Source organism: Plectrocnemia conspersa, unplaced genomic scaffold (assembly GCF_051122295.1).
Source record: "Plectrocnemia conspersa isolate PC_06_02 unplaced genomic scaffold, ASM5112229v1 ptg000003l, whole genome shotgun sequence".
NCBI lineage: Eukaryota > Metazoa > Arthropoda > Insecta > Trichoptera > Polycentropodidae > Plectrocnemia > Plectrocnemia conspersa.
In genome coordinates, this window is record NW_028277167.1 from 11,412,684 (window position 1) to 11,440,639 (window position 27,956).

A 27,956-nucleotide genomic window follows, 5' to 3' on the forward strand; every position below is an offset into this window, starting at 1 on the left:
CGGACTCAATGCAATAAACTGCTGAATATAAAACATAAATTTACCCGTAATATACATTTCTTTCAATTAATTACCCGTTGTAAAATAAATAATAAACACAACAAATTAATATTACGTAGATCAAAATGGCATACCAATTATTATTTTTTGTCTCGACTTTTCTTATACGGAATCGAATCGAATCGAGCGTAAAAAAATAGCTGAATCACGTCACGAAATCAGTGCCAAATAAAAGCTCCGCAACGCAACAAACAAGACCAAAACCACCACTGTGGGAAGCTTATTTTCAATTAAAAGCAAAATCATCATGTGATAGATATTACGTCAGATTTCGATTGGAAAGCGTTCGGGATTTAAGAAAAAATCTGGCAGCATCCGAATGTCACTAGCATAACTGGTTCACGGTTAAGGCGAGCGGTTCAACTTTTTACTCGAAAAGTCAAAGGAGATTGTGATCGTCGCGTCCATTTTTTATTGTTTTCATGGGAAAATGCAACGACGCAATACGAACGCGAAATAAAACTCGATTATCGTATATTATAATTAAAATGAATATGGTTATAAAAAAACATTTTATTATTTCAGCGAGCGATTTCCGTTTCCGCACAGCAGCATAGTTAGCTCATTGTTTATATGCGCTGCGATGTTGCACGTCTATAATGCATTGAATTATTATTGCCATATTATATAATGAAGAGTATGATTCAAAATTTGCGTTACATAACCCTGAAAAGTTTTTGTTGTATAAAATCATAAGATTTTTACGTGTTTTACCGCACCTACATTTGTATTGCCCTATAATAAAAGGCAAAGTTTTCATAAATTTTCTTGGTAAAAATATCATTATTGTGAGATTTGTTAAAAAATCATTTTCTTATGTGTGAAAGGAAAAACTGCTACTGAAATATCTCACAAACTTATTTATGGAAATGACTTGATGAACATGAAAACTGGTTTCATATTTAAGAAATAAGTGATAGTCAGCCTTTGCCTTTGATCAACATAAAAAATTGAGTCCAAAAGTGTTGCAGGACTATAATGTACATAATGTAAATACAGGAACTCATTTATAGGATATCTAGATAGAAACATTGAGGTTTATTTAAAAATAAAATAATAGATGTTCTCTAGATACAATTTTTGAACCTGCATAGAGCGAACCCGGGCCCTGGGAAAACAATGATTCCGGGCCTCATGACAAAAATGTCATTTTATATATTTTATTTAATAAATAATTATAGATACGAGTTAACATTTTTTATGCTATAAATAAATATAAAAATTAGCCACCGTTGCGACATATTTTCTGAAATCATATTTAAATCTGATTTTAAAATAAAACATTCTATGCTTAATTTTGTGTTGTATATAATAATACACGTAAACAAAGGAAATATATTTAATAAAAATAATAAATAATAATAAAAATTGAATTTGATTTCCGAGCCACCAATAATGCATTCTGTTGTTTCGACCAATGAAAAATAAGCATTCAAATATAAAACAAGATGGCCGACATAACCGTGACAACCGTTATTATTTATTAATAAAATTTTGCTACGCGACAATAATTTTCGTTAATTCGTCGTGTGTGTTGTTCGATTTGACTGAATATAAATAATCGGTTTGCAAATTAAATAAGTGTGATATACCTGTGAAAATTAAATATATACATAATGTGTTGAGGATTAGAAGAATACATTGATTAAACTAGAGAAGCAATCTTCAAATTTTGAATTCCCGTCGACAGGCTCCAAAACCGAAAAGTGAGTTTTTTCTTTTTTCTTTTAAAATACATAAACATTATCATTGAAGTATGAAGTTTGAGGTTAATGTAATAAAACGTATTTTTTTATCTATTGATATTTGGGGATACCATCTTTCACAACGATCGCGTAACAATGATTGTGATGCAGTCGGTTATTTAGCTGAAGAAGTTTAGTTACAGCAAAATAAATTAAAATCATTATTGCTGCAATCTCGCAATATACATATGTGTAGTTTCTTGGATGTTATCTAATAGATGACATTTTACAATGATTAATAAAATCGTGCCATCGCGTTGAAAACGCTCGATATTACGAGTGAGAATCGAATAAAGCACATCTAAACCGAATTTTGCTTCATAGGAGAGCGCAAAAAACAATTATTTATTTATTTATTTTAGATTAAATTAAGACCATAGTGGCCTAACAGGTTACCCCAATGCGCCACGATGGTCGAAAACAATTTTAAAATTACAAAACAAATAAAAAACGTATATATATACATAAATAGAACAATACTTAAAAATAATAAACATAACAAAATATTATAAAATATCAAAATTAAATGATACAAACTGGATCAATTATCCCTTCTGAGAAGTGATAATTGTTTTTGCGCTCTCCTATTGACCAAAATTCGGGTTGAATATACTTTGATTAGCCTTCTTATATTAAAAGTCCTTAGCAATATCGGTAAGGATAGATATCATATATTTAAAACATAGTGTAATATCGAAATGCGATGTCTGTCTGTACTTATTCCTCTACTTATTTTCCCATGAGAGAAGAGTTGGCTTATTTTGTATTTTGAACATAACCTAATGAAAATTCTAAAACTATAATTATTTTTTTTAACTTCCGTTAGGTTAGGTTTGGATTTGAACAGCAAAAGGACGTTTCGCAATTGTCAAATTGAGTTCTATGAATATTTTAGAACAGCATATTATCAGTTAAATTATATTTTCGCTAGTAGAAGTATTTATCTACTGGTGAAAATGTATTTGGACTTGATTTGAAAATATAACTTTACCAAAAAATACACATTCTCTGTGACATTTATACATCGGTTGTAAATAAATAATAATAAGTTGGTAAATATATATATTACTACATATAGAAAAATTGAAATCATTGCCAGATAATTTATATTTTTACTGGTGAAAATGTATTCCAATATGATTTTACTGAAATGACATTTTAAAAAATATTTTCGTGCTAGATTCTAGATTTTCGTTTAGGAATGAGCCCATGAAACTTGAATTTTGGACATGACCTAATGAAAATTCTAAAACTATAATTAGTTTGAGAACTTTCATTAGGTTAGGTTTGGATTTGAGCAGCAAATGGACGTTTCGCAACTGTTAAATTGAGCTTCATAAACATTTTAGCACAGTATAGCGCCAATCAGTTAAATTATTTTTTTGCTAGTAGAAATATATATCTACTGATGAAAATATATTTTGACTTTACTTGTGAAACTTTACCAAAAAAATTTGAAATCATATCATTTTAATAGCACCTCTGCCAGATAGTTTATATTTTCACTGGTAAAAATATATATCTACTGGTGAAAATGTATTCCGATATGATTTTACTAAAATGATATATTTTTAAATATATATTCGGAATAGATTGACTGTTTTTTCTAGACTTTCTTTTTGGAATAACCGCATGAAACTGAATGTATTATTTATTTTGCTGCATTAAATCCAGTTGGAAAATTACTGATAATACAATCTATAAAAACATTAAATTAATATAATTCAGCTGGTGCTGTTGTGATTTATCGTTTTTTCTTTGTTTCTTCCTTAGGTATTCAATCTGACTTTTTAGATCGAATACCTTTATTTACTGCTACTAATTTATATTCATTGAATATTTTCTCTCATGTCTAATATTTTTTAAACGTTTAAAAAGCAATAAAGTCAACATTAATTTGCAAAGAAATTTTAACATAAACGGAGCCGCGTCAAAAAACTACCATCTGTCACTTTGAATAATAATGTTTCTTGTGAAAGTACTACCTAGAAAGTGTGTGCTTTTGAAGGCAATGTTCCGTTCATTTTATTTCTTGTATGTATAAAAAGGCTGAAGGAACTTATTTCTGAAATACATCAGTACATCTCAAACAACTGTAGTTTAGTTCAGATTCATTATTTGAATTCGGTTTTTACTTTTTTTATGAATATATTCTTGCTATAATTTTTTCCATGGTCCCCTCCCCCCTTAGGCAGCCTGTTTATACACACATGGGATGTAAAAACTTTTGTAGACACAATAACTATGAATAGGGGCTTAAATAGCGAAGTCCGTAAGGCGCTAAATTTTGTGTGTTATTATTGCCAAATTCTCTATTAATAAAAATCAGTTATTAGTAATTGAAAGTTAAATATATGTCACCGAATCCCAGATTTTAATTTCAGACTAGTATTGTGACAAAATATGTATTTATTCATTAGGTTTTGCCATATTACTCATGTAAATAAAAAAGTTCATTAATCAACACAATCCGTTTGTTTTAAAATGGTAGCTGTTCAACTCCGCTAAATTAGTCATAAGTTCCCAAATGCGTTCTACCATCTTCTTGCTACCAGAGCCAAAGGGATTTTTTATTTTATATACAACAACGCAATAGAATAACATAAACGAAAAAGCTAGCGACAATGTGCATTCGTCGTGGCTATTACGTATTCAGCGTGCATAAAATAGGTAGGTGAGTTTGCATGTGCGCAAAGGAGTATCTGCCGTGAAACGATTACGAACACATTTTTTCACTATCCGGTCGTTAGCGAGAAGCCACACGAAACAAGCGTGACTCTAATGTAATGAGGAAATTAAACGACCATTGTCATTCGCGATCCGATCGACATCGCGCACAAAAGACCGAATCGAAAAACGATACGAAATGCTGATCTTTTTCGAAAAGAAAATCCGGGGGCGTGACAACGAGGGGTCTCGTCGAGAGGCCCACGCTCACGAAATAATAACAGCATCTGTAATGCAAAGGGGGTACATGAGATCATCGCACTTTTCGTTGAATTAATTGTTTCATTAAAGGGACGACGATGAGTCACGGACGAGATTCGCAAATTTACCTGTGCACATCGAGTCACGTCGATCTCGATCGTTCGATACGCTTAAAGATTGATTCGGAATATAAATATGTACATAAGATGGTGTTTGTGTGGCACTATCTATGTACGTATATATATATTTATCTAGAACATTAAAAAATTAACTAGCAAACCGTGACACTTGAAATTTATTTATAATGCATTCAAATATTTTTTATGCATGTAAAAAACGAAGAGCACTGCAAATATAATAAATTTAACACTAAACTAGACAAATTAATCATACAGTCGTGAGATCTTATGGCATAAAGACTACTGAAAGATTGATATTTACGAATCTACGCGGAAGAGTTTCGCATAATACGTAGGTTTAACTTGCAGTGCTTATATCTTACATACCTCTTATTTTATCTGATACAAACATGTCCTTCAAAAGCAGACCGTTTCCTATACGTTTATCATTTTTAAATAATCATCGATGAGTTACATTACGATGGCTTTAAATGTTTATTATTAACCTTTACTTGAATGGCAATAAACTATAGTTTATTTAGTTGAAAAATTCTATATCTCTATATTTTTCATATATTATTCTTCTGCTGGTGTCATGTCTGATTCTAGACGTTGCCGACCACCTTATTGATTAGTTCCAAGTCATCCCCGTCCATAGGTATATATAATATTTCGCAACCATCTTCTTTCTTCCAAAGCAATTTTTCTTCGAACGCTTTTTCAATATCTGTGACGCAATTGTAAACAGATTTACATTTTGAAGTAGCGTGTGCATGCAGAAGAACGCTTTTTGTGTACCTAGGCCTTTCCTAAAATTTAATTGCTCCCTGCTAATGGTTTCTTCGCAACGTAGGTGAATTATTTTTTGTATAATTTTTAACAGAATTTTCAGTCGCTGCACACGTTCGAATTGTTTTTTTTTTAATTGGATAAATGTCGGTAACAACTATTCGTGGACTATTAATATATTTTAAATTATACGTATTTAATGGTGAACGGACTATTGCTCACATGACAATTGGCCACAGGAAGATTGCTCATATGAATATTACAATGCTTGCTCATATGAATATTGCTCACACACAGGCGCGTACGGTAAGATATATTCCCTTTCGCTCGCTAGCGTGTTAATTGACGAAAATGAGTGAGAAGAAATAGGCGTACGGAACGCATGTAACGCACGCACTTATCTCTTACTCACTCTCGTCACTTAACACGCGAGCGAGCGAAAGGGAATGTATCTCATCGTACGCGCCTTCTCACACGGAACATCACTCACACGTAGGGATTCCAATCCCGGGATCCCGAACGATTTTCAATACCCGATGAGTCCCGGGATTATAAAACATAATCCCGAATTTTTCGGATTGGTTGATTTATCTAGCACAATCGAATTATTATTGACAACATCGTTATATTTCGTGTACAAACTTGCGCGAGTTGCACGTGTCATCTGTGAATCTTTGAGGCTGTGAGTCTGAACGTGCTTTTTCAGCAGCAGGCTGCTTAGGAACCAAAATCAGATCAAGGCTAAATGATAAAACACTTGATGCTTTGATGTTACTTCGTGAGTTTTATTCAAAATAATGTTTTCAATTAATTGTGTCTATGAATGTACATACCTATGTACATACATTGTCAAAAGTTTATTTTTTTCTTCTCAAATAAATATATAAGACCTTTCCTTTTTTATTTTATTATATTATTTTCTATTTTAAGTCCAAGACTAAAATTATACGTACTTTATACATTGTACGTTATAAAAAACAGATGTAAAAATATATTGTATTATTCATTTTAAATTATTTTTATCGATAAAATAACATAAAAATTATCCCGGGACTGGTCCCGGGATCCCGGGATCGACTAATTGCAATACCGAAATCCCGGGATCAAAATTTTGGCCCGGGATTGGAATCCCTACTCACACGGTTTAAGACAAGAAAGTTATTTAATTTCAATATACGTTCATTGCGTACAGATTATTATGACATTCATGATGGTTTGACGAATTTTGAATTTTAATATATTGTATCAATTTGTTGAAAATATATGTTCATGTTTACAAATACTTTTAGCCTTCAATTTTAATTTAGTCGTTTACATACTTATTTTGTGTGTACGTAGAATATGTGTAATTATTGAGGAAATCATAAAAAAATTGTGTATGTATATTTATTAATTTCTAATTTCAATCAATTATTTTTTTTACATTGTGTTCTGCTGATATTTAAATTAAATAACTTTTCTTTAAAAACTTAACCTTTCTGTAACCCGTATTAGTGATGTTCCGTGTGAGCAATATATTAGTGTGAGCAAGTTGCTTTGTGACCAATAAGTGCCATGTGAGCAATAATATATTTAACACCGAACCGTATTTAATATATTTAATAAAAATTGCTATATTTTTACTAATATGTATTATTTTTATATTAACATTAATTACCTAGCAGTTGCCACATCGTTAAAATAATACATAATGTGAATGTGTTACAAAGTATTTTTCGAGCAACATCAATCACTCTCCTGTTCCAACGATAACTGGAAAACGGAGCTTTTATGGCGCAAATCGATCCAGATTGAATGACAAGCAATATGTTATCATCTTCCAAATACTTCAAAGACACGATTTACAACAAAAAATATTGATAAAAACCATTGAATCCGAAATTAATTTAACTATATATTTAGTACGTCTAAAATCTTGCATTTCATTTACTCCTTAATCAATGTACAAGCACTCGTTATCGTTTGTTTATTGAAATTTTTCAACAATTAAAGCAAGAATCGCGTGTGCGAGGGCACTCTCGACGATCCTAGCGAAACCGGAATCGCGGAATCAGAGAGGAGGGCGCGCCGCAAGGAGAGGGGGGAGATCAGACCTTGACTCTGGCGAGCCACAGGTAAAATAAATATATATATATTTATATACTACGACCGCGATCGGCTCAATTCGATACTGCTTGCTGACAGTGGCTCTAAACATTTCGAGTGTCACGACAAAGATGACTCAGTGATACGCATTATTTAAAAAAAAAATTAAGTTTAGATACTTAGTAACAAGACTTCATATAATACTTCATTAGAATTATAATACACAATAATGATTACTTCAAACTTCCATACACTACAATGGCTCTCTATCGCAGTTCTGCTGGTATACTAACGTAGAACTCCTTTTACTATTTTTTTATATTCGAGATAAATCAGATAAAATACTTAAAAATCGTTTTTTATTATATGTTTTTCGATTATACGTGCCGCCTCTTTCCACCATTAGCACAGATAATCGGTGGTCTACTGTATAATCATTTTATATGCGTTACTCCACCCCGAGCAAGCTAATGTTATTACGGGTATATACATTAAATGTGTATGTTTTCTTGATTATGTACCTCTGTGATTAGTAGATTCAGGCTTAAAGTCCAAATATTTGACAATTCGTTTGTACTTGTTTTTTGCTCTAAAAAATACATTTAAGTCTTATAGTCTTTAGTTAGTGCCTTAATTTTAAATTAGGTGAAAATGAATTAATAATGCTTCTTTACTATGTATATGCATAGTATTTTTTTCACTGGAAACATCTTTGAAAAATATCAGTCATAAAAGATAATTTAAAAGACCTGCATATCAAAAAAATAATAAAACTTTTGTTTATTATATACTATGTCATTCAACTTTAACATGTCATCTGCATAGGCGAAGATTTGTACATATGTAAACATATTTACCAGTCACGTAAATATCTATTATTAGATTAATCTTTCGCCTCATATTTTTGTAAATCTAAATAGTCCTCGTACGTGCGATTTTCAAGGGCGCTGTCAATCGGTCTGTCTGAATCGCTAAGCAGCTTCTCCGGGCGAATGCTTAGAAACTTTCGAATTATGCATACACACTTGCGCTTATGAATCGCAAATGAACACCCATTTTGCGCCAGCTTTGTGTGTTCCGGTCGGTCCGTTCTTTTTGAATCGCCTCTGCAAAGGGGCGCGTGTCGCGATTTTTTTTGCGAGCGGCTTTTCAGCAACACCCATCTGTCAATACCCACGTTTCGAGTTATGTAATTTCGGCTCGGAAGTGGGGGACTTTGGTTCACCCTTTCGGAATTTGGGGGAGAGCTGGTTAACAAGAGAGTGGGCTACCTTTAAACGCGCCACACGTGTTCGGTTTAATCCAATTTATTAGATATCGTTTGATCTTAGTTTGGAGTTTGTATAGCTGGACTTCAAACAAGTAAAGCTTAGCAAATGTCTCATTTAATATATATTTAATAACATAAAAATTAAATGATAAAATTTGATTCTACTGCGAGAATCGAATAGAATATCTGTGCAAGTATTATGATATAATTTTTGCATACATACATAGATGTAGCTCAGATAGCCAGAAGGCTTCGCTTATCTATAATTTCATTAATGTAATGCTATACAGCTTGAAGTGCATTAATATGCATTTATGATGATACTTTGATTATTGCCTTTTATATTCGTTTATTTATGTACTACTAATACTCCGCACTCTTAGGAAATGTTTTGTTAGATGTTTTTCCTCCAAGAGTAATATCATATTTGAAAATAAATAAGTCATTTTAACCCTACATCTATTATAAAAAATATGATTAAGGTGTTTTTATATATTTTTTTGATTAAAAAAAAACTGAATCCAGATTTACATTTATTTTTTATTTTTATTTTTTTAAAAAGTCATCCCTTTAAATTAAATTTTAATTATTTATTTACTGACATTTTTAAAATCCATTCTTCTGAGATATTTAGATCTGCATCAAATGATTTTATTACATTTCTAGTCATATTTTCACGTGAAGAAATATTTGTTCAATCCTTTGTTGCAATGTAACATTTCTTCAAAGGAATTCAACTTTTCTGAAACCAAAATAAAGTATGATTCTAAAGCACTAGACCTACTAATGGTATTTTTGCTTGTATTAAAATGACTCATATATATTCATCAATATAAATAGCATCCTGCTCTTTGACGGCGCCATTAGGCATTATCATAGCTTTGCTTATTTACTTATTTTTCTGCATCTCACCGAGCGGTACCTTATCGAGTCTTGTGTCAAGAGAGGATTTATTGACTCTCGATAATGTATGTATAAATAATAGCACACCACGCATATTTACGTATGTGTTTTTATGTACACATGTGTGCATTTTTATTCACAAATTCCCCGTGACAAACGCGCAGAAGCAAACACAATGTACAAAAAAAAAACACTACGATTTTGCAAAGTAATTAAGTCGATCCGACGAACCGACCGGTTTTATCCTCCTTGTTCGAAAGAATTTCTAGGCTATACTTATACACAATAAAATAAAATAATACATATTGAGGCAACCATCGAGATACTTTCGCATACAAGTATTCAAATAAAATTCACTGCCTGCAATTTCCACAAAACGTTGTATTTAGATATATAGATACATTCCATACAACTCAATCCGCGACTTTCAATAAGCTCATGTATAAACCCATGCGTCCGTAATGTTTTTTTTAGGGACGCTAAGCAGAGGTGTAACTATGATAAAAAATACTTGACATATGTGGGGACGATTTCTATTTATGGATACTTTTGAGAACGTTCCCCCCTATGCAAACTAAATTTTGGTGGTCCAAAGAACCTTTGGGGTATTTATTTATGTGCATATCATTCATCCGCTTCTAATCTCATCTGGTATGAGTCATCTCTAAACAAAAGCTATTCAGTAATTCTGCAAAATTTTAAATAGTTTATTTGTTGAACAAACAAAAACGAGAGAATAATGTATTGCTATTGGGTTATTTTGATCTTAACCTCACTTTAAATTGAGCATAATTTTTACTTAACATTTACTTTCAGGTAAAATTTAGTTTTCATTTAATTATATAAGTCCATGTTCCAATCATCAGTTCAAATGGTGCAAAAATTTGATTTAATGGTAAATATTACCCTTGGTGAATACCGAATTATAATATGAATATATATTAACTATTGAGAGACGCTTTAGAAACCACCCAGAGACAATCATTGCTCTGCGACCAAATGACATCATCCCACCGCCAGCTTCTCCGCGATTTCTCGGAACGAGGAATATACAACTCTCCAATATTTTGCTTTGGTATACATACTATAACTGAATAAATAATTATCAACTTTTAAGCGTCTATCTTGGCTAAAAAGTCCCACAAAAGTGATAATTCAAACGTGATTCAACACCAAAAAAATTTCTTAAAAAAAATAATTATTGATCAAATTTTACTGTTTTATTATTTGTGTGGGAGGAGAGGCTGCTGCTGAAATAAAATCAGTATAACAGCAATTATTTTTTGTTTAGACAAATATGTCAAAATGGTATCGTATATTTGAAGCAGAAAGAAGTGACGTTCATATGAAATAACAAATGGAAAGCCATCTGTGATTACTAATGAATTCATTAAAAATGGATCGACAAGCTTTTAACGATTGATGAACGTTTTCTGTATCGGCAATTGCGCGCGTTGGGTGTCGGAAAAGATAGCAAGCGCAAAATTTATACGGTATCAAGGAACTCTTTTTTAATTTAATTAAAAATAAAATCCGTTTTTCTTTCGCACATCCCAATGGTAACATGTGTTGTTCGTACATTGTATGAGAGCCGATTCGAGGCACATAAACATCGTTGTTTGGTATGCGCGTTACGAGTGCAAAAGGTTAAGGTCTCCGCGTTGCATAGTCTGTCGGCGCCAGACCGCGGGTTGTGCAGCGCTTTGTCGCGGTCACTCGCCAAGGCCGCAGGTAATTAAACCCGGCGGGAGTCATTGTCATTCTACAAATCTGATGTCGTTTTTATTCATTTACTTCATTCTCTCTGTACGTAAATGCGTTTTCAGCCGCCATTTAAATCGCTAACGTGCCAACATTTTTTACAGCGAGGCTCTCGAATCGCACGCGATGCGATTCGCTCGAGTACCGGCAAAACTCAGATTGTGGTGACTTTGATGATGACATGGATAACAGCGCCTGAATGGTCATTACTATCATGAAGGTTTGACGTCATGCAAACAGGCGTATCCATAATAATAAAGTAGATCATACATACATATTATATATGTATATCGATATATTTTTTTAAATATCTACCAAATTTTAATGAATACAATATTGCTTTAATGTATTATAGAATGAATTATTTGCTTAATATTTTTAGAAAGACATTGACGTAATACATGTTTGTACTATGTTTATTATTGCATATTTTCATTATCACATTTAATTTCCACACTCACGAGACATATATAAGTACTAAGACATCTTATCACTCGAGTACCTAGTTCAATGTTATTTCCTAAGATACAGCGCAATCTAATATTGCACAGTGTACTTTAAATGCCACATTGTAATGATAGTTATATGAAAGTGAGTCGTTGCAATGTAATAATGCAAATTCTCTCTGAAAGACGACTGAATTGTATTAGCTTCTCGTTTTATACACAAATAGTCGAGAGTAAAAGTAATATTGTCATACATCTACATATGCAATGGTTTCATAACACTTTCTTCTGAGTTTATGTATTTTTATATGCGCATTAGTAAAAAGAGACTCCTATTTTCAAATTACTATATAAATTATTAAACATTGTAATCAATAAACTGCCACGGGCATTTTTACGATATTACGTATTAATAATGTTTCAAACGACGAAATTTTATAATAACTAGTGTCACCCGGTTCGCCCGGGGCAAATTTTTCATCAAAATGTACATTAGAAACATAATGTTGATTTCTTTGCTTCTTCCTTAAGTATTCGATCTGAATTTTCAGATCGAATTTTAAGGAATCTTTTGAAGGCAATGTTCCGCTCCTTTTATTTCTTGTATAATATGTATAAAAAATGGATAATGAAACTTATACCTGAAATACATCAGTATATAGGTACATCTCAAACAACTGTAGTATGTTTTAGATTCATTATTTGAGGTCGGTTTTTACTTTTTTTATAAATATATTCTTTCTCCCTCGAGGAGGACGGGCCCCGTGAATTTGTATTCTCTCCCCTCCTCTCGGCAGGCCTACATAGATGTACATACAGAAACGCGGGCAACCAACAATCATTTTCTTATACATTTCCTTAAAGACTTTCTTTGACACTTCTTCTGATATTCACACTTGTACATCTACTTTGGAGTTTAAAACATCAGAAATTCAAGAGCTCTTCCACTTGGATCTATTATGTTTGTAGAGTACGCTCGGGATAAGGATGCCGGTTTGTTATTGTGTGCGTGTACATGTATATGAGAAGGAGAAGCGACGTAGCGTGTACTTCGTTGTCTCGCTTTCTCTTTTAAGGACAGTCGCTGATTCGTCAACGCTGGTATTCGTCATTAAAGTGCAGTGTGGCACAGAAGCTCGATATTCTCTAGTGATTTATTTTAAATAATTTTGTGTTGATATTGGTTTAACCCAGATATGCCCACTATCCCATGGGTAGGTCACTAAACTCGTGCCACTGTTTTTTATTTATAAATGAAATTTTAAGAGAACAAAATTTCTTGGGCATATCTGGGCTAATTGATATCAAGGCTTCAAATATACACTATAAGTTATTCGTTCTCTTACCCGTGGATTAAAATATTTTAATTATTTTTCCATTAATCCGTACGTTGTTGGTTTTTTTACACTATTCTCTGTAAGGCTTAAAAAAGTTATTATTCCTATCGTTGTGCCAATGATATTTTTTTAATGTATTCAATGGATTCTAATGATTTAATAGAGTCGTCGAGCCATTAAACAATCTGCGAATAATTTCTTTCCCTATTTTATATCTTTTAGCTTTTGAAGAATAGCTAAAGACTTCATTATTTTTTTGACTAGTGAAAGATTTTGAATTTTGCAAATATTTAATTAATGACATCAATGTCTGGTTTCTTCGATTATATAATATATTTTTAATTGTCCGTTAAAATTTCCAACTTAGCTCAGATGTATGTATGTTAAATAAACATATATTTTCTCTTAAAATAAAAAAATTAAATATTCTAAGCGAAATTGTTTTGAGCCACACAGCTCACGCACACAATAACAAACCAGCACCCTTATCCCGAGCGTACTCTACGACAACAAAAAAAAAGTCGACACAACTTTAAACCATGAAGAACGTAAATGTCGCCGCTTCTCTCTTCGCATCTCCTGATCTTACTCGACACCTGGTCTCGATTTTTTGCACAAAAAATCAAATTTTAACAAAAAACTTTATGTATCTTGTTTTAGATAACGAAAATAAACACCCCTGACACAGGTTAGGTAAAAAATATGGGAATATTATAAATGGCATATTACTTTTTAAACTATATGTAATTACAAATGAATTTATTTTTAAGTAAGTTGGTCAAATTAAAAGCAATTAAAAATATCGTTACTATTAACATACTATAATTAAATTATATATCTTACATGCACTTTATCTAATTTATTTTTTCTATTGTTTCAGGTGAGTTGAATTTCATCTTAATCGCGCGATACTGTAGAGTACTAGGTAAACTCTGATGTTCTTGAGTTTTTTGTTTATCGAAGGTGTGTATTAGCCTTAACTCTTTATTAATTCTCTATTATTGCAAATATGGGTCATAAAAACCGCACGTCAGTTTGGGTAACGATTACGCGTTTTCGTACAACTCGGCGATTCCTTGACAGTGTCCTATTTGTGGTTTGGCAAACGTTCCGGAATTTGTGATTGTTTACGCGCCGGTGCCGTTTTATAGGTCAGTAAACCGCGCTGCGTCTGATAAGCGGCCTGTGTTTGCGTTTCTTATCACATTCGACACTGGGACGCATTTCGACATTGTTCTAAAATAATTCTACGCCAACAGTTTCTGGCTCTCGGCTATTTTGCACCGAGGAGCTAAAACGAGCTAGCAACTCGATTTTACAACCGGTAGTTAAGTCGCGATATGTGGTATTTATTGGCAAATAAAAGGACTGCTATGATGATGATGTCTCTGAGAATATCTCAACTGGGCGTTTACTTGCGCGACACGTAAATGTGTTCGTTCTGTAAATACAGGGTTGACATAAAGAAACTTTTGATACATATAATTCTCAGGCGAGCGTGACGGTCAAGTCAGGGCATTGAATCGCGAAATAGTGCGACCTCGGAAAAGTACAACGAATCTTTTTGGTGATTCTGTAAGAATCGATTTTAAAATGCAGTAAAGCTAGACGTTTTTTAACCTTGAGAAGTCCAAAGGCATGTATATCATGCCTAATATATTTTATATTTTTTGAAACGATTTTAAATGACTTGATGATCAAATGTACAGTATTTTATTTCATTAGTACTTATATCAAAATATTTAGAATTACTAAAATTCGTAAATTGTCAGTCTAAAAGTTTTGTTTTACATTTACGTATATATTTTCTTTAAATAAATTAAATTACTGTTTTTAATTCAATCCAATATTTTGAGAAAAAAAAATCGGCAACCAAAAACATTTGCGCTGTCTATGGTTAAGTTTTGAAGGTTCGTCAATTTAAAAAAATGGTTCAAAAGATTTAAATCTGAAATTTTTCTCCCGATTCTCCCAATAATTTATATATTTTAATCAAGTCAAAAAGTCACAAGAAAGATCCACATGTTCACTAAGTCATGAATGAGAAACAGCAACAATTGTGATTGTTTTTACTGTCCACATAGAAAAGGTGCGGGTGTTGTATTATACGTAAAAGCAAATTCCCAGTTTTATTTTGAGTCATAGTGTTGTTCTTGAATTACTTTTAACACTTATCGCACACACTCGACATACCCGCTCTTATCGCCCACCATTGATAATTAAATTGCATTCAAGGACATCTCGATTTATCGCATTGACAATAATTATCGCATGAAAACAACAATAACAACCTAAGGTCGATCGGATGTTCTCGCATGCAAATACACACAAATGGCGAATGACTGTGACAAATTAATCTAGATCGTAGAACAATCGGCGAAACGGTCTACGTCCGACGCAAAAGTGACATAATTGCATAAAACATGACCGGGTCGGAGACTGGCGTTACTCATTCGACATTGTCTCAGGTCGTAGATGTGCTACATACAGCATGGAACGAAAAACCAGACAAAATTTTTTTATTATTATTATTAAATCACAAAAATTATGTTTCTTACATATTATTTAGGGTATAGCCCAGAGGTCGGCAAAGTGCGGCTCCGGAGCCACATGCGGCTCTTTGGCCCCTTAAGTGCGGCTCTGGCACAAATATCCACCGGCATTTACGCGCCGGATTTAAAAAACAAGGAAATATGGAGCTCTAAATTTGAACGTCTTTGTGTTGATTTGGAAAATTATAATAAAGGTTTGCTAAATTAATAAATAAATTTGGCTCTCAATTTTTTTTTAATCGTTGTAATGTACATATTTGGCTCTTTGGCTAATAAGTTTGCCGACCACTGGTATAAGCCTGTGCCCGTTGCAGATGTTGGAACCACAACCAATAATGCAATGACAACAGATATGTTTCGCACTATCCTTGTGAATAGTATATAGTTAATTGTATATCATTGTAATTCACACAACACCGATGATTCTCAACATATTTTTAATTGCACGGACTTTTATTACTTTGATATATTTATGTATTTACATTACAATTACGTATTTATATACTTGATGTTTGGTTATATTTGTCCATTGTATGATATTTCTCGAAACAATCTTCCATATGAAGATATGATTTTGAATTATGCATAACCTAGTTCAATTTTTAAGTTAATTATTTAAATCGATGTTTATTCGTGAGATTAGAAAAACCTAATTTGTGATGATCGATATGTGTAATCGGGATGTGGTTAACCCTTTAAACGCCAGCAACTTATTATTGAGTGACCTGTTATTTCTCTTCACGCGTCAGTATCTCTTTCTAAAATAAATATAAAATACCTGCTTTACTGATAAATAAAGCTGTAATGTAAATAATTCGTTAACTTGTTTTAAAAAAATAATCGACAAGTGACTCACTGGTGTGTCGCTAGCATTATTGTAGTTGAAGAACGCTGCCGTTTGTTTGTCACGCAGACAAAAAAACATTGATTCTTAGTAAATAAAAGTGGCACAATTATATTAGTTTTATGACACTTTAGCGAGTCTTTCGCAATTAATTTTCATTATTTTGTCCCGACATATAAACACTAAACTAATTTAAAATATATTGCATAATTTTATATTGAAAATATTATATATTAGTAATCTACACTTTGTGAACTGTTTATTTATTCAAATAAAAAAACAACAACAGGAGAGACTAGTAGTAAAATTTATTATATAAAAATATTTTTCGATTGATCATCCCATATTAGGTTTTCCTAGATTTTTCTAATCCCACGATTAAAATCGAGCTACATTGTAGTATTGATTGAAAGCTGTAATTATTCAATAACATAGATGTAGATATAACTGTCTTAATACTTACTTAATAGATTTATAATAAATAAGTAAATCAAAAAGCAGATTTATACGTGAAAAATGTTTCGTTACTAATTTAATTCAATATTTTAATTAAATCAGTTGTAATGTACTTTTTCTTGTGAAAGGGAAATTTTTACATAATAATGATTTATCTCTAAAGCTAGACGTCATATACCGTTCCTTGTGACATAGATTTTTTCTTTGCCAAAGCGTTCCATATTTCACTTGTTTCAGTACACTGTGCGCCACAATAGCACGTGTTTCGAAAAACACGCATATGAAAAGCAACATTTTTCGCCGATCCGCCTAATGCATATTCATAAACTTGCACGTCTAACTTACCTACAGTGCGGCAGGTGAGCCTGATTGAGTGTCGCGGAATACTTTTTCAGCCCGTTTATTACACTGATACACTTAGCGCGTTTGTGTGCAAGTGCCAGTAGCCCGAGCGACAAGAAGTCAATGTCCTTTGTCACTGGGCCTCCGTGTCCGTGGCACGCTATGGTCTCTCTCACAGGTGCCATTTCGCACAGAACAGCCTTGGTGACTTTCATTTTTTTCACCGTGGTCAGTACTGTGGACAGAACAGAATTTACCCACCTTTATTTATTGTTCTTAAAGGCACGTGTCCCACAAATTGGTGATTTACTACAAAGTCTGATATTTTCTAATTATCTATAATATCTAATATCTATCTTTAGATCTTAAGGCGAGTTAGACAATTGACACAAAGACAATCGATTTAATATGTATTTTAAGAGAATAACTTTATTTGGAAAAGCTTTAATAAAAGTCTACGATTCGAGATACGAAATTTCATTTGCATAAATTTCTAATGTAGCTCAATTCATCTGAATTTTTGATACTTTTTTTTTATTGACCGAAAAACTTTCCCAAAAAAACATAAAAAAACACATATTTAACATATTAATCATTACTTTTTTATGCATTATGTCACCGATATAATCAGTCTTTTTTTTGTTGTTACCGACAACTTCTTGCGCAACCAAATCGGAAATATTTCGTGGCGGGTGAAGGTCGGTCGTGTGTATAATGTGGCGAATTACACGCCATCGTCCAACACCGTTGTTGGCCTCTTACATTTTTTACATTCATTGTTTCATACGTCGATTTGATACATATTCATCGTCCCTACCACCAAATTCTATATATTATACATACACTATTTATATATTAGCCGACATTGACATTGACCTGGTCGCTTGATTCAAGAAGTTCCAACGAGCAATATCTTGTCATTAAGCCATTATGATGATGATCAGACTTTTTAAATGATTTTTGCGATTGTTAACCTTGCTGGTTGCCATCCACGAGTCATTCAATTGTTTGTTCTTTAAATGCATTCAGCTGCCACAAGTGCATACGTCTGTTCTATACAAATATTTTTCATTCTCTATAATATATAGTCTCTATACACATAATGTATAATTATTTGCATTTATATTTAGCTTACAATTCTAGATCTTTGAACTTATATTACACACGCTGCGAAGACGGCTCAAATTGAGCTTAATTTGATTATTTTGCCAATGAATCGCTTCGGTATTTGTTAGATTACATAATGAGGTATTTTGGTAGATATAATTCAATAATTTGTCAGAAGAAATGTACATAATTTTATGCTAATGAACCTGAGATCGTTTGCTGTGTTGTAATACAATTTAATGATAAGCGTGGGGATCAGAATAATATAGACGCCGGAAAATATGATAGCAGTCTATTTAATAGGTACATATAACTAATAACAGTATCATAAATATTGTCGTATCATTGTCTAGTTGTATTTGTATCTCCGGAAAATCCACAGATGTTTTTCGTATTGATCAACTTCTGCCAATGTCTTGATGTATCTCTCGATCTGCCTCAATATGGCACATGTTTTATATTGATCGTTTGGGACAGTTCTAACCAATTGCAGCGCTTCTTGAACACACCTCTAAAATGTGTTCACGCCTTAAGAGAAACGTTGTCCAGATAGTTATTATCGCGATCGTTAACCAACGGGCAAACGCATTGTTAGTGCGCTTCGTTTTTGTGCTACTCAGATCTATTTTAATGTGTGATGTGTTGTCTAAACTTTTCGAAGCGCGTTGATAATGAAGTAGTGTGTTTCGATGTTCAAGTGGTCGTTATGATGACTACTGATGGCGCCACTGTTAATTTAATTGACTGATTGATAACATTTTGCATATATTGGTATTTTATAATAAACCACTTATATGTCGATCACTTTGTTTTATACATATGGTATATATTAAATCTTGTAATCTTACGTGTACATAATCCTGTTAATCTTGTATTGATTTTTGTGTTGATTTAGAGTATTATTGATTTTGCTGAACTAAAAGCTTTTAGTATATATTAATTTACTGTAATTTGTAGTGTGTTACATTGATCGACTATAATTGTTCAAAAATAACTAAGATTTAGCCGCATAGCGTAAAATTTACCTGTCATATACATAATTTTTTTACTTAAACCGATATATGTTTGACAAGCAACATTTTGTTAAATTTGCTTTGTATCATTTTAATATGATATTTTTCACCTGGTACTCATTCTGAATTTTTTCGTGAACAAATTTTGCTGGGCATCGGTGCCATTTTTGTATGTCAGGCACTGATGAACACCATTTTACTTAAGCATAGTGCATTTTGTTGAACGTTATTCACAAACTATGTATTACTATATTTTATATTACTGTTGCATTGATCTTTATCCTTTCTAAAAATAACAGATTAGACTTTACTTATGAATTAAAAATAGCAGCTATTTAACTATATATATTTATTTAAATTAAATTAAGACCCTCGTGGCCTAACAGATTACCCAATGCGTCACGATGCTCAAAAACCAATACATATATAGTATTATTTTAATGCACAAACAAAAATTCATAGTAAGAAACAAATAAAAAAATAAAATCGCTGGATGGCGACAGTCATAGGCGAGTCGGCTAGTGCGGACCTTCTGGCCCTAACTTATATTAAAAGAGGACGCGATCGTGATTCTCGAAGATCATCCGTAACCTAACACTGGAATTTCTCGAGAATAATTTGCTTGTCGACAGCATTTGAAGAAATGCCTAGACGTAGTTTACGTGTAGAGAGAACCTCTACTTGCTCTCAAAAGTGATCGAGATCTTTAGTAAAAGTTTCTCTTGATGTTCCAACCGAACTCGTAGGAAAAAATCTGATGGCGTACGGGATCGAGAAAATAACATAGTATGGCACTTTCCGACACTAAAGGGCATAACATAGATAACCTGAATCATTTTGTAGAGGAGTCTGCAACAGATTGTATGCATTTAAATAATTTTAAATTATCTGCATACATGTATTGTATGAGTTAACTGTAACTATAATTGCCATACATATCGATTAAAGAGAATGATTAATATGTTGATTTGAGGTCATAAAATATATACCTGTTCATAAAATCATAAGCGAATAATAAGTAGACATATAGCATCCTTATAGTCTATAATGGACAACGCATATATTTATACGTCAAACGTAAATAGGAATATTATATATTCTGATTTGTGTCGTCAAGACATGATTGATAGCTTTTATTAGATATTATAGTTCAATACTTTCAAGAAAATAATATCTCAAAATCTTTCAGATGTATTGTTTCTCTGACTCACACAAGAATCTGAGAACCAACAAATTAGCGTCCGGTCAATGAGTTTTCCGCGTCTATTTCAGCTCACTATGTCACGGATGGCATGTCAACGACCCGTTTTGCAAATAAGACAACGAAGTCTCACATTGGTCCTCTCTCGAGCCGAGCCTTCTATTCTTTGTTTACATTTCCAATTTCATGCAGGTTTAACGGTATGCGGGCTACATGTTTATTTCTCGTTTCTCATCACAGTAAAAGGGCGAAGTTTAGTTGAACCGTATATTTTTTATTCATTCTGGAAACATACTCATTTTTTTATTCTTAACGACTCGTTCGGTATCCTGCCTTTAAGATTTCCTCCAGACTCTCCCCATTGTCCCGCGGGGTTGTGCCATTGTTTCCGATGATGCAGACCGGAGCCGTAAAAGCGGCCAGACGATAAACTCGGAATTGGCTCTTGTGGGGAATTATTAGATTTCAACGCGCGGCCGAGCGAGAAACTCGACTGTTTTTGTTTTTTTGCTGTTTGTGTGTTGGTTGTAATTCTCTCCGCATTTATTATTCGCCAGCTCGATTGTTTTCCGCGAAGTGCGATCGTTTAACATATCGATATGTTACCCGCATGTCACGTTTCAAATGCATAATCGTTCGGGCGAATGACGCTTTGAAACAATTTACGTCGAACAAGACCAAATGTGAGAAATATCTGACCAAAGGAAGTTCAAGCAAGTTCAAAACACTCATAAATCGGTATACATTATTGGTTGTAAATGATGTCTGGCGACAGGAAGTAAATGCAAAATATTAAATAAGTAATGATCAAAGCCTTTCGAATATTATTTTTTATCAAGGACGTGTAAAGTTCATATGATAATATAATTAAGAATAGCGTAACATTTTTAATGAAAACCGATACAATATTCTTGGAATAATAATCAAATATAATATTTACAGTATTGTTATTGATTGTGCGGGTTAATGGTAGGGAAAACTGGGCACGAATAATTTAAAAATATTAAGTTTTGCTTGGTTTTAAAATATGGATATATTTACAATAAATCTGTGATTCTCGTTACCTTTTGAGAATCTTTCAATAAGTTTTGTATATCAGTACGAATTTTTTTAAGAGCTATTATATCTTTATATATCTGAATCCCCTTTATTTGATGTAGTCTAGTAAACTTTCAACAGAAGTCAGTGTCGTTTTATGACTAATGTAATTGTTAGTATCTTCTTCACTTGTATTTTCACTAATATGTACTCCCTTTTTCTTCTGTTTGAGTGAATATAGATACTTGCCTCAGTCTCTAGTTTCCATGCTAATAAAAATCTTTTTCCACGATCGAACGAGTGTTACTAAAATTACTTTTGACCAAGACTGTGCAATTACACGTATAGCATCCAATGTCTTTATTTTCTCACAGATATTAATAAAGCTATCACTTTCTTTAGCAAAAGTTTTGAGAAGACCACGGTAAACCCGTTTCATAGATGATATAACACCTTGGTCTATGGGTTGAATTAAACTTAAATTAAACATTAGGCGGTAAAACAATATTGTAACCATAATTTCGTTTTCAATATGCCTTAATTCCGATAAGAAGAAACATTATCTGATGCCTGCACTACACTCTCTGGAAATTGTCCGAACCGAAGTTACAGCTGAAGTCGGCCGAGACCTACGACTTCGAGTAAGCGACGGTCCGGACGGCGGCCGTGAATGACGTCCGGACGGCGGCTTCTGTCACGTACAGCCGGCATATTTGCGCGCGATCAAAAAATGTGCCAAATAATCGCAATTTTTAAATTGTCATATTATTAAAATTACGCTACTGATAGTTATAAAAGTTTGTGTGGGCACTCACCAATACAATATCAGTGAAAACTTTTCGGTCGTAAATATTCAATTTATGCAAAATCTTTGTCGGCTTTTGCAAAATGCCATAAGGCATAAAAATGATACTTCAGAATACGAACACCTCATCTGTGACTATCCTAGAATTTGTCGCCGTCGATTCTAAATAAGAATTCGTTATAGTGTGACATTTATATAAACCAATCTAGGAAAATACATAAGGATATTCGAAACGATTTTTTTTAACAAAATCTAGTACCACTAATTAATTTTTAATTATTTAATTTTATATGAAAAAAAATATAATAACGATATCTGTTAGAAGAATATACTATCAAAAATATAATTAATCCCTTTTGGTGCCCTAAAATATTCAAAGATGTCAGTAAGAGTCTGTTGAAGTCCCCGATAAACATGTGGTATTATAAATTGACCACGTGACCACGATGCAGCGCATAGGACGCCTACGCGCACACTGAAATTGAACGAGTTACTCGTTCTATTTCGGTTTCTTTGACTTCGGTCCGTTTGCCGACAATGTTCGGAAGCGCTCGAAGCTGGCCAAGTCGACTGAATTACCCACACTTAACCTCCCGTTCTCGGTAACCTCGGACAACTTCCGAGAGAACTCGAGCGAAGTAACCCACTATATTCTCCGTCCTTGGCCAACCTTGGCCAACTTCCAGAGAATGTAGTGCATGCATAAAAATAATACTGCTTTTTGTGGCAATGCTCTACTATTTTACCCAATCTTCGAAGATCTTTATTCATCCAATAGAAAGGTTTTTTTTAGTAGCCGTAAATGATCTACATTTTTGCTTTTCCAATCACCAAAAGTTTAATTTTATGGGTTACAAATATATTTTTTTGCCACACATGTGTTTATTTTAAGCATTAGTTGGACTTAAGAAATCAAGTCTTATAAATTCTTTAAACCCGTCAATTTGTGTCATAGAAATAGTGTTAATATATTTAACAGAAAAAATACTGTCTGATACAAATCAAATCATAATACAAATCAGAAACTCGTCAATTTGACGGGTTCCGTAAATCTAGCGTTTATTTTTACATGTAGACGTTTTATTTTTAATTTTTATTAAAGGAATAGAAAACTTGCTACAATTATTTCTTTTTAGTTCAAATTCTATGACTGCCTTACTAATTTTCACAAAAATGTTTTATAGTCATTTAAAATTGTTTTTATGAACATTATTTGGATTAAAATAGATAAAATTCTATTTCACCCAAATTTTTTTTGTTATTTATTTTATGAGGGATAATTTAAAAAAAAAAGTTTTTACTTTAAGACTTTAAAATCTTTAAATCCGTAATCATTTTACATGTAGCGTTTGCTTCTTAATTTTTAATAAAGGAAATGAAAACTTGATATTTTTATATATATTCAGTTCAAAATACTATGACTTATACAAATATGTTTCATACTCATTTATAAATGTTTTTTTTTATTATTAATATACATTTGGGTTATAAAAGGTAAAATTCTATCACACCAATTTTTTTTAAAAAAATTTATCTCGGATTTTCGCTTTTTTTTAATACATACAAAATATTTTCTGTGATCTGAAGTAGCTTAAAATCTTGTACGACCTAGCTCGATTTTAATTAATCATTACGATATTCATCCGTGAGACTAGGAAAATCTATGATTATCGATCAGAATCACAGACATTTAAAAAAAAACAATAAATGAGTCCATACTTTGTCAAATAAAAAAATTAAATTTGTACGGTAATGATGCAACTAAAGTTTGACAGACTAAAGCTTTTTCTATCGTTTAATAAATTATTATAAATATATTCATGTTTACCTATGCTAAAACGCTACGTAGTTCATGGGAGTCATTTTATTCGCATCGATATGATTTTAATGTTCAGCGTTTAGGTTTCTCGTAAATTTAATGGGTCGTGTTTTTTAGTGGAAAACAAAAATTAAAGCTATTTTTGCATTGATTGGTAACCGAGGATAAAAAATAGTCTACCATCAATAAACAGTAAAAAACATCGGACAAGCTTAAATCCATAAAAAATGCAATTCTTTTTTTTGGATTCCTGAAATATGTATCTACGTCATAGCAAAAACTATTAAAACGTGGTTAGGGAATTGGTCATGAAATGCAATTGCAATTTTATTTGATGATGTCAAAATTTATTCAAAATAAATTAAGACCATCGTGACATAACAGGTTATCCCAATGTCCCAAAATAATAGTATTATTTCAATACAAAAAATATATAATTAATTAATGCATAGAAAGAAACAAAAATAAAATGAATGGTCCAGCTTCTCGTAGCTGACATTGAACAGATCAATGTGCAATGCCATAGGCCAGAGGCGAACTTTTTCGATTAATAGGGAGTATTTAGTTATTCGGGGATTCCAAATTACAGATCCCAGAATGTTGCGAACTAAAGCATCATATACACGAATAACTGAAGAATCGTTCAATCGAACAAAACTTAAGCGTTCCATACAACAAAACCGATCTTGAAAGCTTTATAAAGTAATTTCTTACTATATAATACGTAGACTAATAATGTTTATTAGATGATTATATAATACACGATTATCTAATAAATATTTATAGTCGATAATTAAATCAGTCACATTCTATGATACTGAATTAAACGAGAACCTAGCATTATAAATGCATCTTCAAGATGACCTCGGTCGATTATTATTATTGCTGCTAGCGCTGCTCTATAGCTTAATCATTATATAATAATGCAAAATACGCGCGTAATGGTCGTAATGGAATGGCGACTATCAGGCGAATGACATTCGTTAGCCTTTGAAAATTGTTTTAATGATATGTTATAATATATTTTAATAACTCGGCTCGACGTATCAATTAACGAACGTGTGCGATATTCTACCGTCGATCGAAAACCGGTCGTTAATAGTGTTATTTTGGTTTTACGTACAAAGAAGCAAATTAATTATTATTCCGTTTTTATTTTCGCGATATTGTATTGCTTAAAATAGTCGCTTATAATTAACATAAGATTAATGAGCAGAAAATTGTCATTGCTTTGTGTTATATATAATATTTGAATGGCTTGAACCAAGTACTTTAACTATATTAAAGCACTGACTGCTTAAGTTAATGTAGCATGACTTTAACCAATTATCGTTTTGCGTGTTCTAGTCGAATACTTTAAAAGATTAATTGGGATACTTAAAGTGAATCTAACGTTAAATACAAAAATGTTGTTTTTATAATAAAATGATCGATGCAATTTGCACAGGAAATGTCCAGGGTCGCCGAGAGCGAACCCGGGTCCTGGAAAAACAATGATTCCGGGCCTCTTGAATAAAAAATAATAGGTACGAGTAAAACTTTTCCATGCTACAAATAAATATAAAATAATAAAGGTAGATGATTAAACATTTTAGGCTCAAGCAAATTAGATCTTTTTGATTGATTAGTGTGGGAATCAAACGTTGCAGTTCTTGGTGCATTTTAACGATTTGTTGACTGAAGGTGCTTGTTATTTAGAATATAGGAACGAATGTCATCATGTGATTGAATAGGCTTGTAACAATTTGTTTAAAATAAGCCACCTATATTTTTGTATTACCAACTAATTCGGATCTTCTTAGAGAAGTTATCTAGCGGTAAAGCTCCGTCTCAATACTTATGAACTCAATCCAATCTAAAATTCGTGATTCGTTAATGGCGTTTTTTTTCATCTCCCGATATTTTTCAATCTTATTTTTTATATGTACATAATTGCGCATTTGAAAGCTCTCACGTACTCATAATCTCACCGCAATCGCTCGTTGCGTCACTTCACGCAACGCATCGCCTTCGATGCAGGTCAATCACGTGGCCATGTTGAGTTTCGCTATGAATGCGAATGAATGGTGCACCATTGTGCATTCCGATTCGGACCATGCGACGATACACCTGTCGTTTGATGCTGCATTAGAAAGTTAATTGCGACTCGTGTCGAACTTTCTTTTTCCTTCGACTCCCATCTCTCGGGTCTTCCCACGTCGCTAGATGTCGGATGGCGCAACGTTTTACCTTAACCGTGAATTGAACAGGTGGATGGAGTTCCGGAGTGACGAAACGCAGCTTCACGGTTGCTCGAGCAAGCCGGCGCTGACAAAAGAGCGATTGTGCTGTCGAAAAAGTGTCAATTTATCGCCGATTCTTTGCTGTTAAACGGCGCGGGGAAAATTCACCACAAAGGGTCGGAAAAACTGATGGATTGTCTACCGTAATTGTAGCTACACGTGTTAAGCGAATTTAATGTAACGCACAACAAATAGTACAGGCGGCCCTTGACTTTCGCACATAATTGGTTCCTGAAAACGTGTGCGTATGTTGAATATTCGAATGTAGAGGGAAGTAAAAAAAAATTGAAATTGTGCATATTTTAAAATATTTATTTAGCAAGTAAATATAATATGTTTAAGAGGCGTTTAAGAGACATGTTTAAGTGGGGTTTGCGGGTGTTTCCTTTGAAAAGTTATCAAGAGCTAACTGTTTTCCACTATTCTTTTTCTTTTCTTCATATAGTATTTTATAACATGCTATGTCTTTATTGATCGCCCTACGCACTTGAGATATGCGTTCTCCATTGGGATCACAATCTTCAATAATATTTAAAATTTTGTCAATATGTGTGAGGGCTTCATTCATATTTTTTATTGTTGAAGCGTTTTCCAAAATAAACCTGTCTCATCTACATTAAATATTTGGCTAGAGGAATATTCTCCATCTTCAATATTTTTGGATAATTAGGAAATAAATTCTTTTGCAGCATCTTTATCCGCATCAGCCGATTCTCCCTTAAATTTAATATTATGAAAAGAATACCACATTATAAAATTGTAAAACCAACCGTTACTTGCTTGAAAAACCGTGTTAAAATCTTTTTTTAATCTATCCTTCCAATCTTTGTGCAAACTAAGAGCTTTTGCTTGAATAATTGAAATACTTAGAGGGACATCTTTTTGACGTTGGTCATCGATCCACGATGACAAAAATTTTTCTATTTCATCCATGTTTTTTTAGAAACAAATCTTTAAAGGTTGTAGAAATATATCTTTAATTTCCACAATTTTGAACGTATTCCTTAATTATATTTTTATTTTGCAAAATTGAACATATAATAGACCTGTTTGT

At 32.6% G+C, this 27,956-nt stretch overlaps 1 protein-coding gene across 5 annotated transcripts in view; it reads left to right on the plus strand.

The window, feature by feature from the left end:
* The window catches only part of EcR (Ecdysone receptor), a 431,050-nt gene that overhangs the window by 337,719 nt on the left and 65,375 nt on the right, over positions 1-27,956 (plus strand). The gene's annotated exons all lie outside the window — the stretch shown is intronic.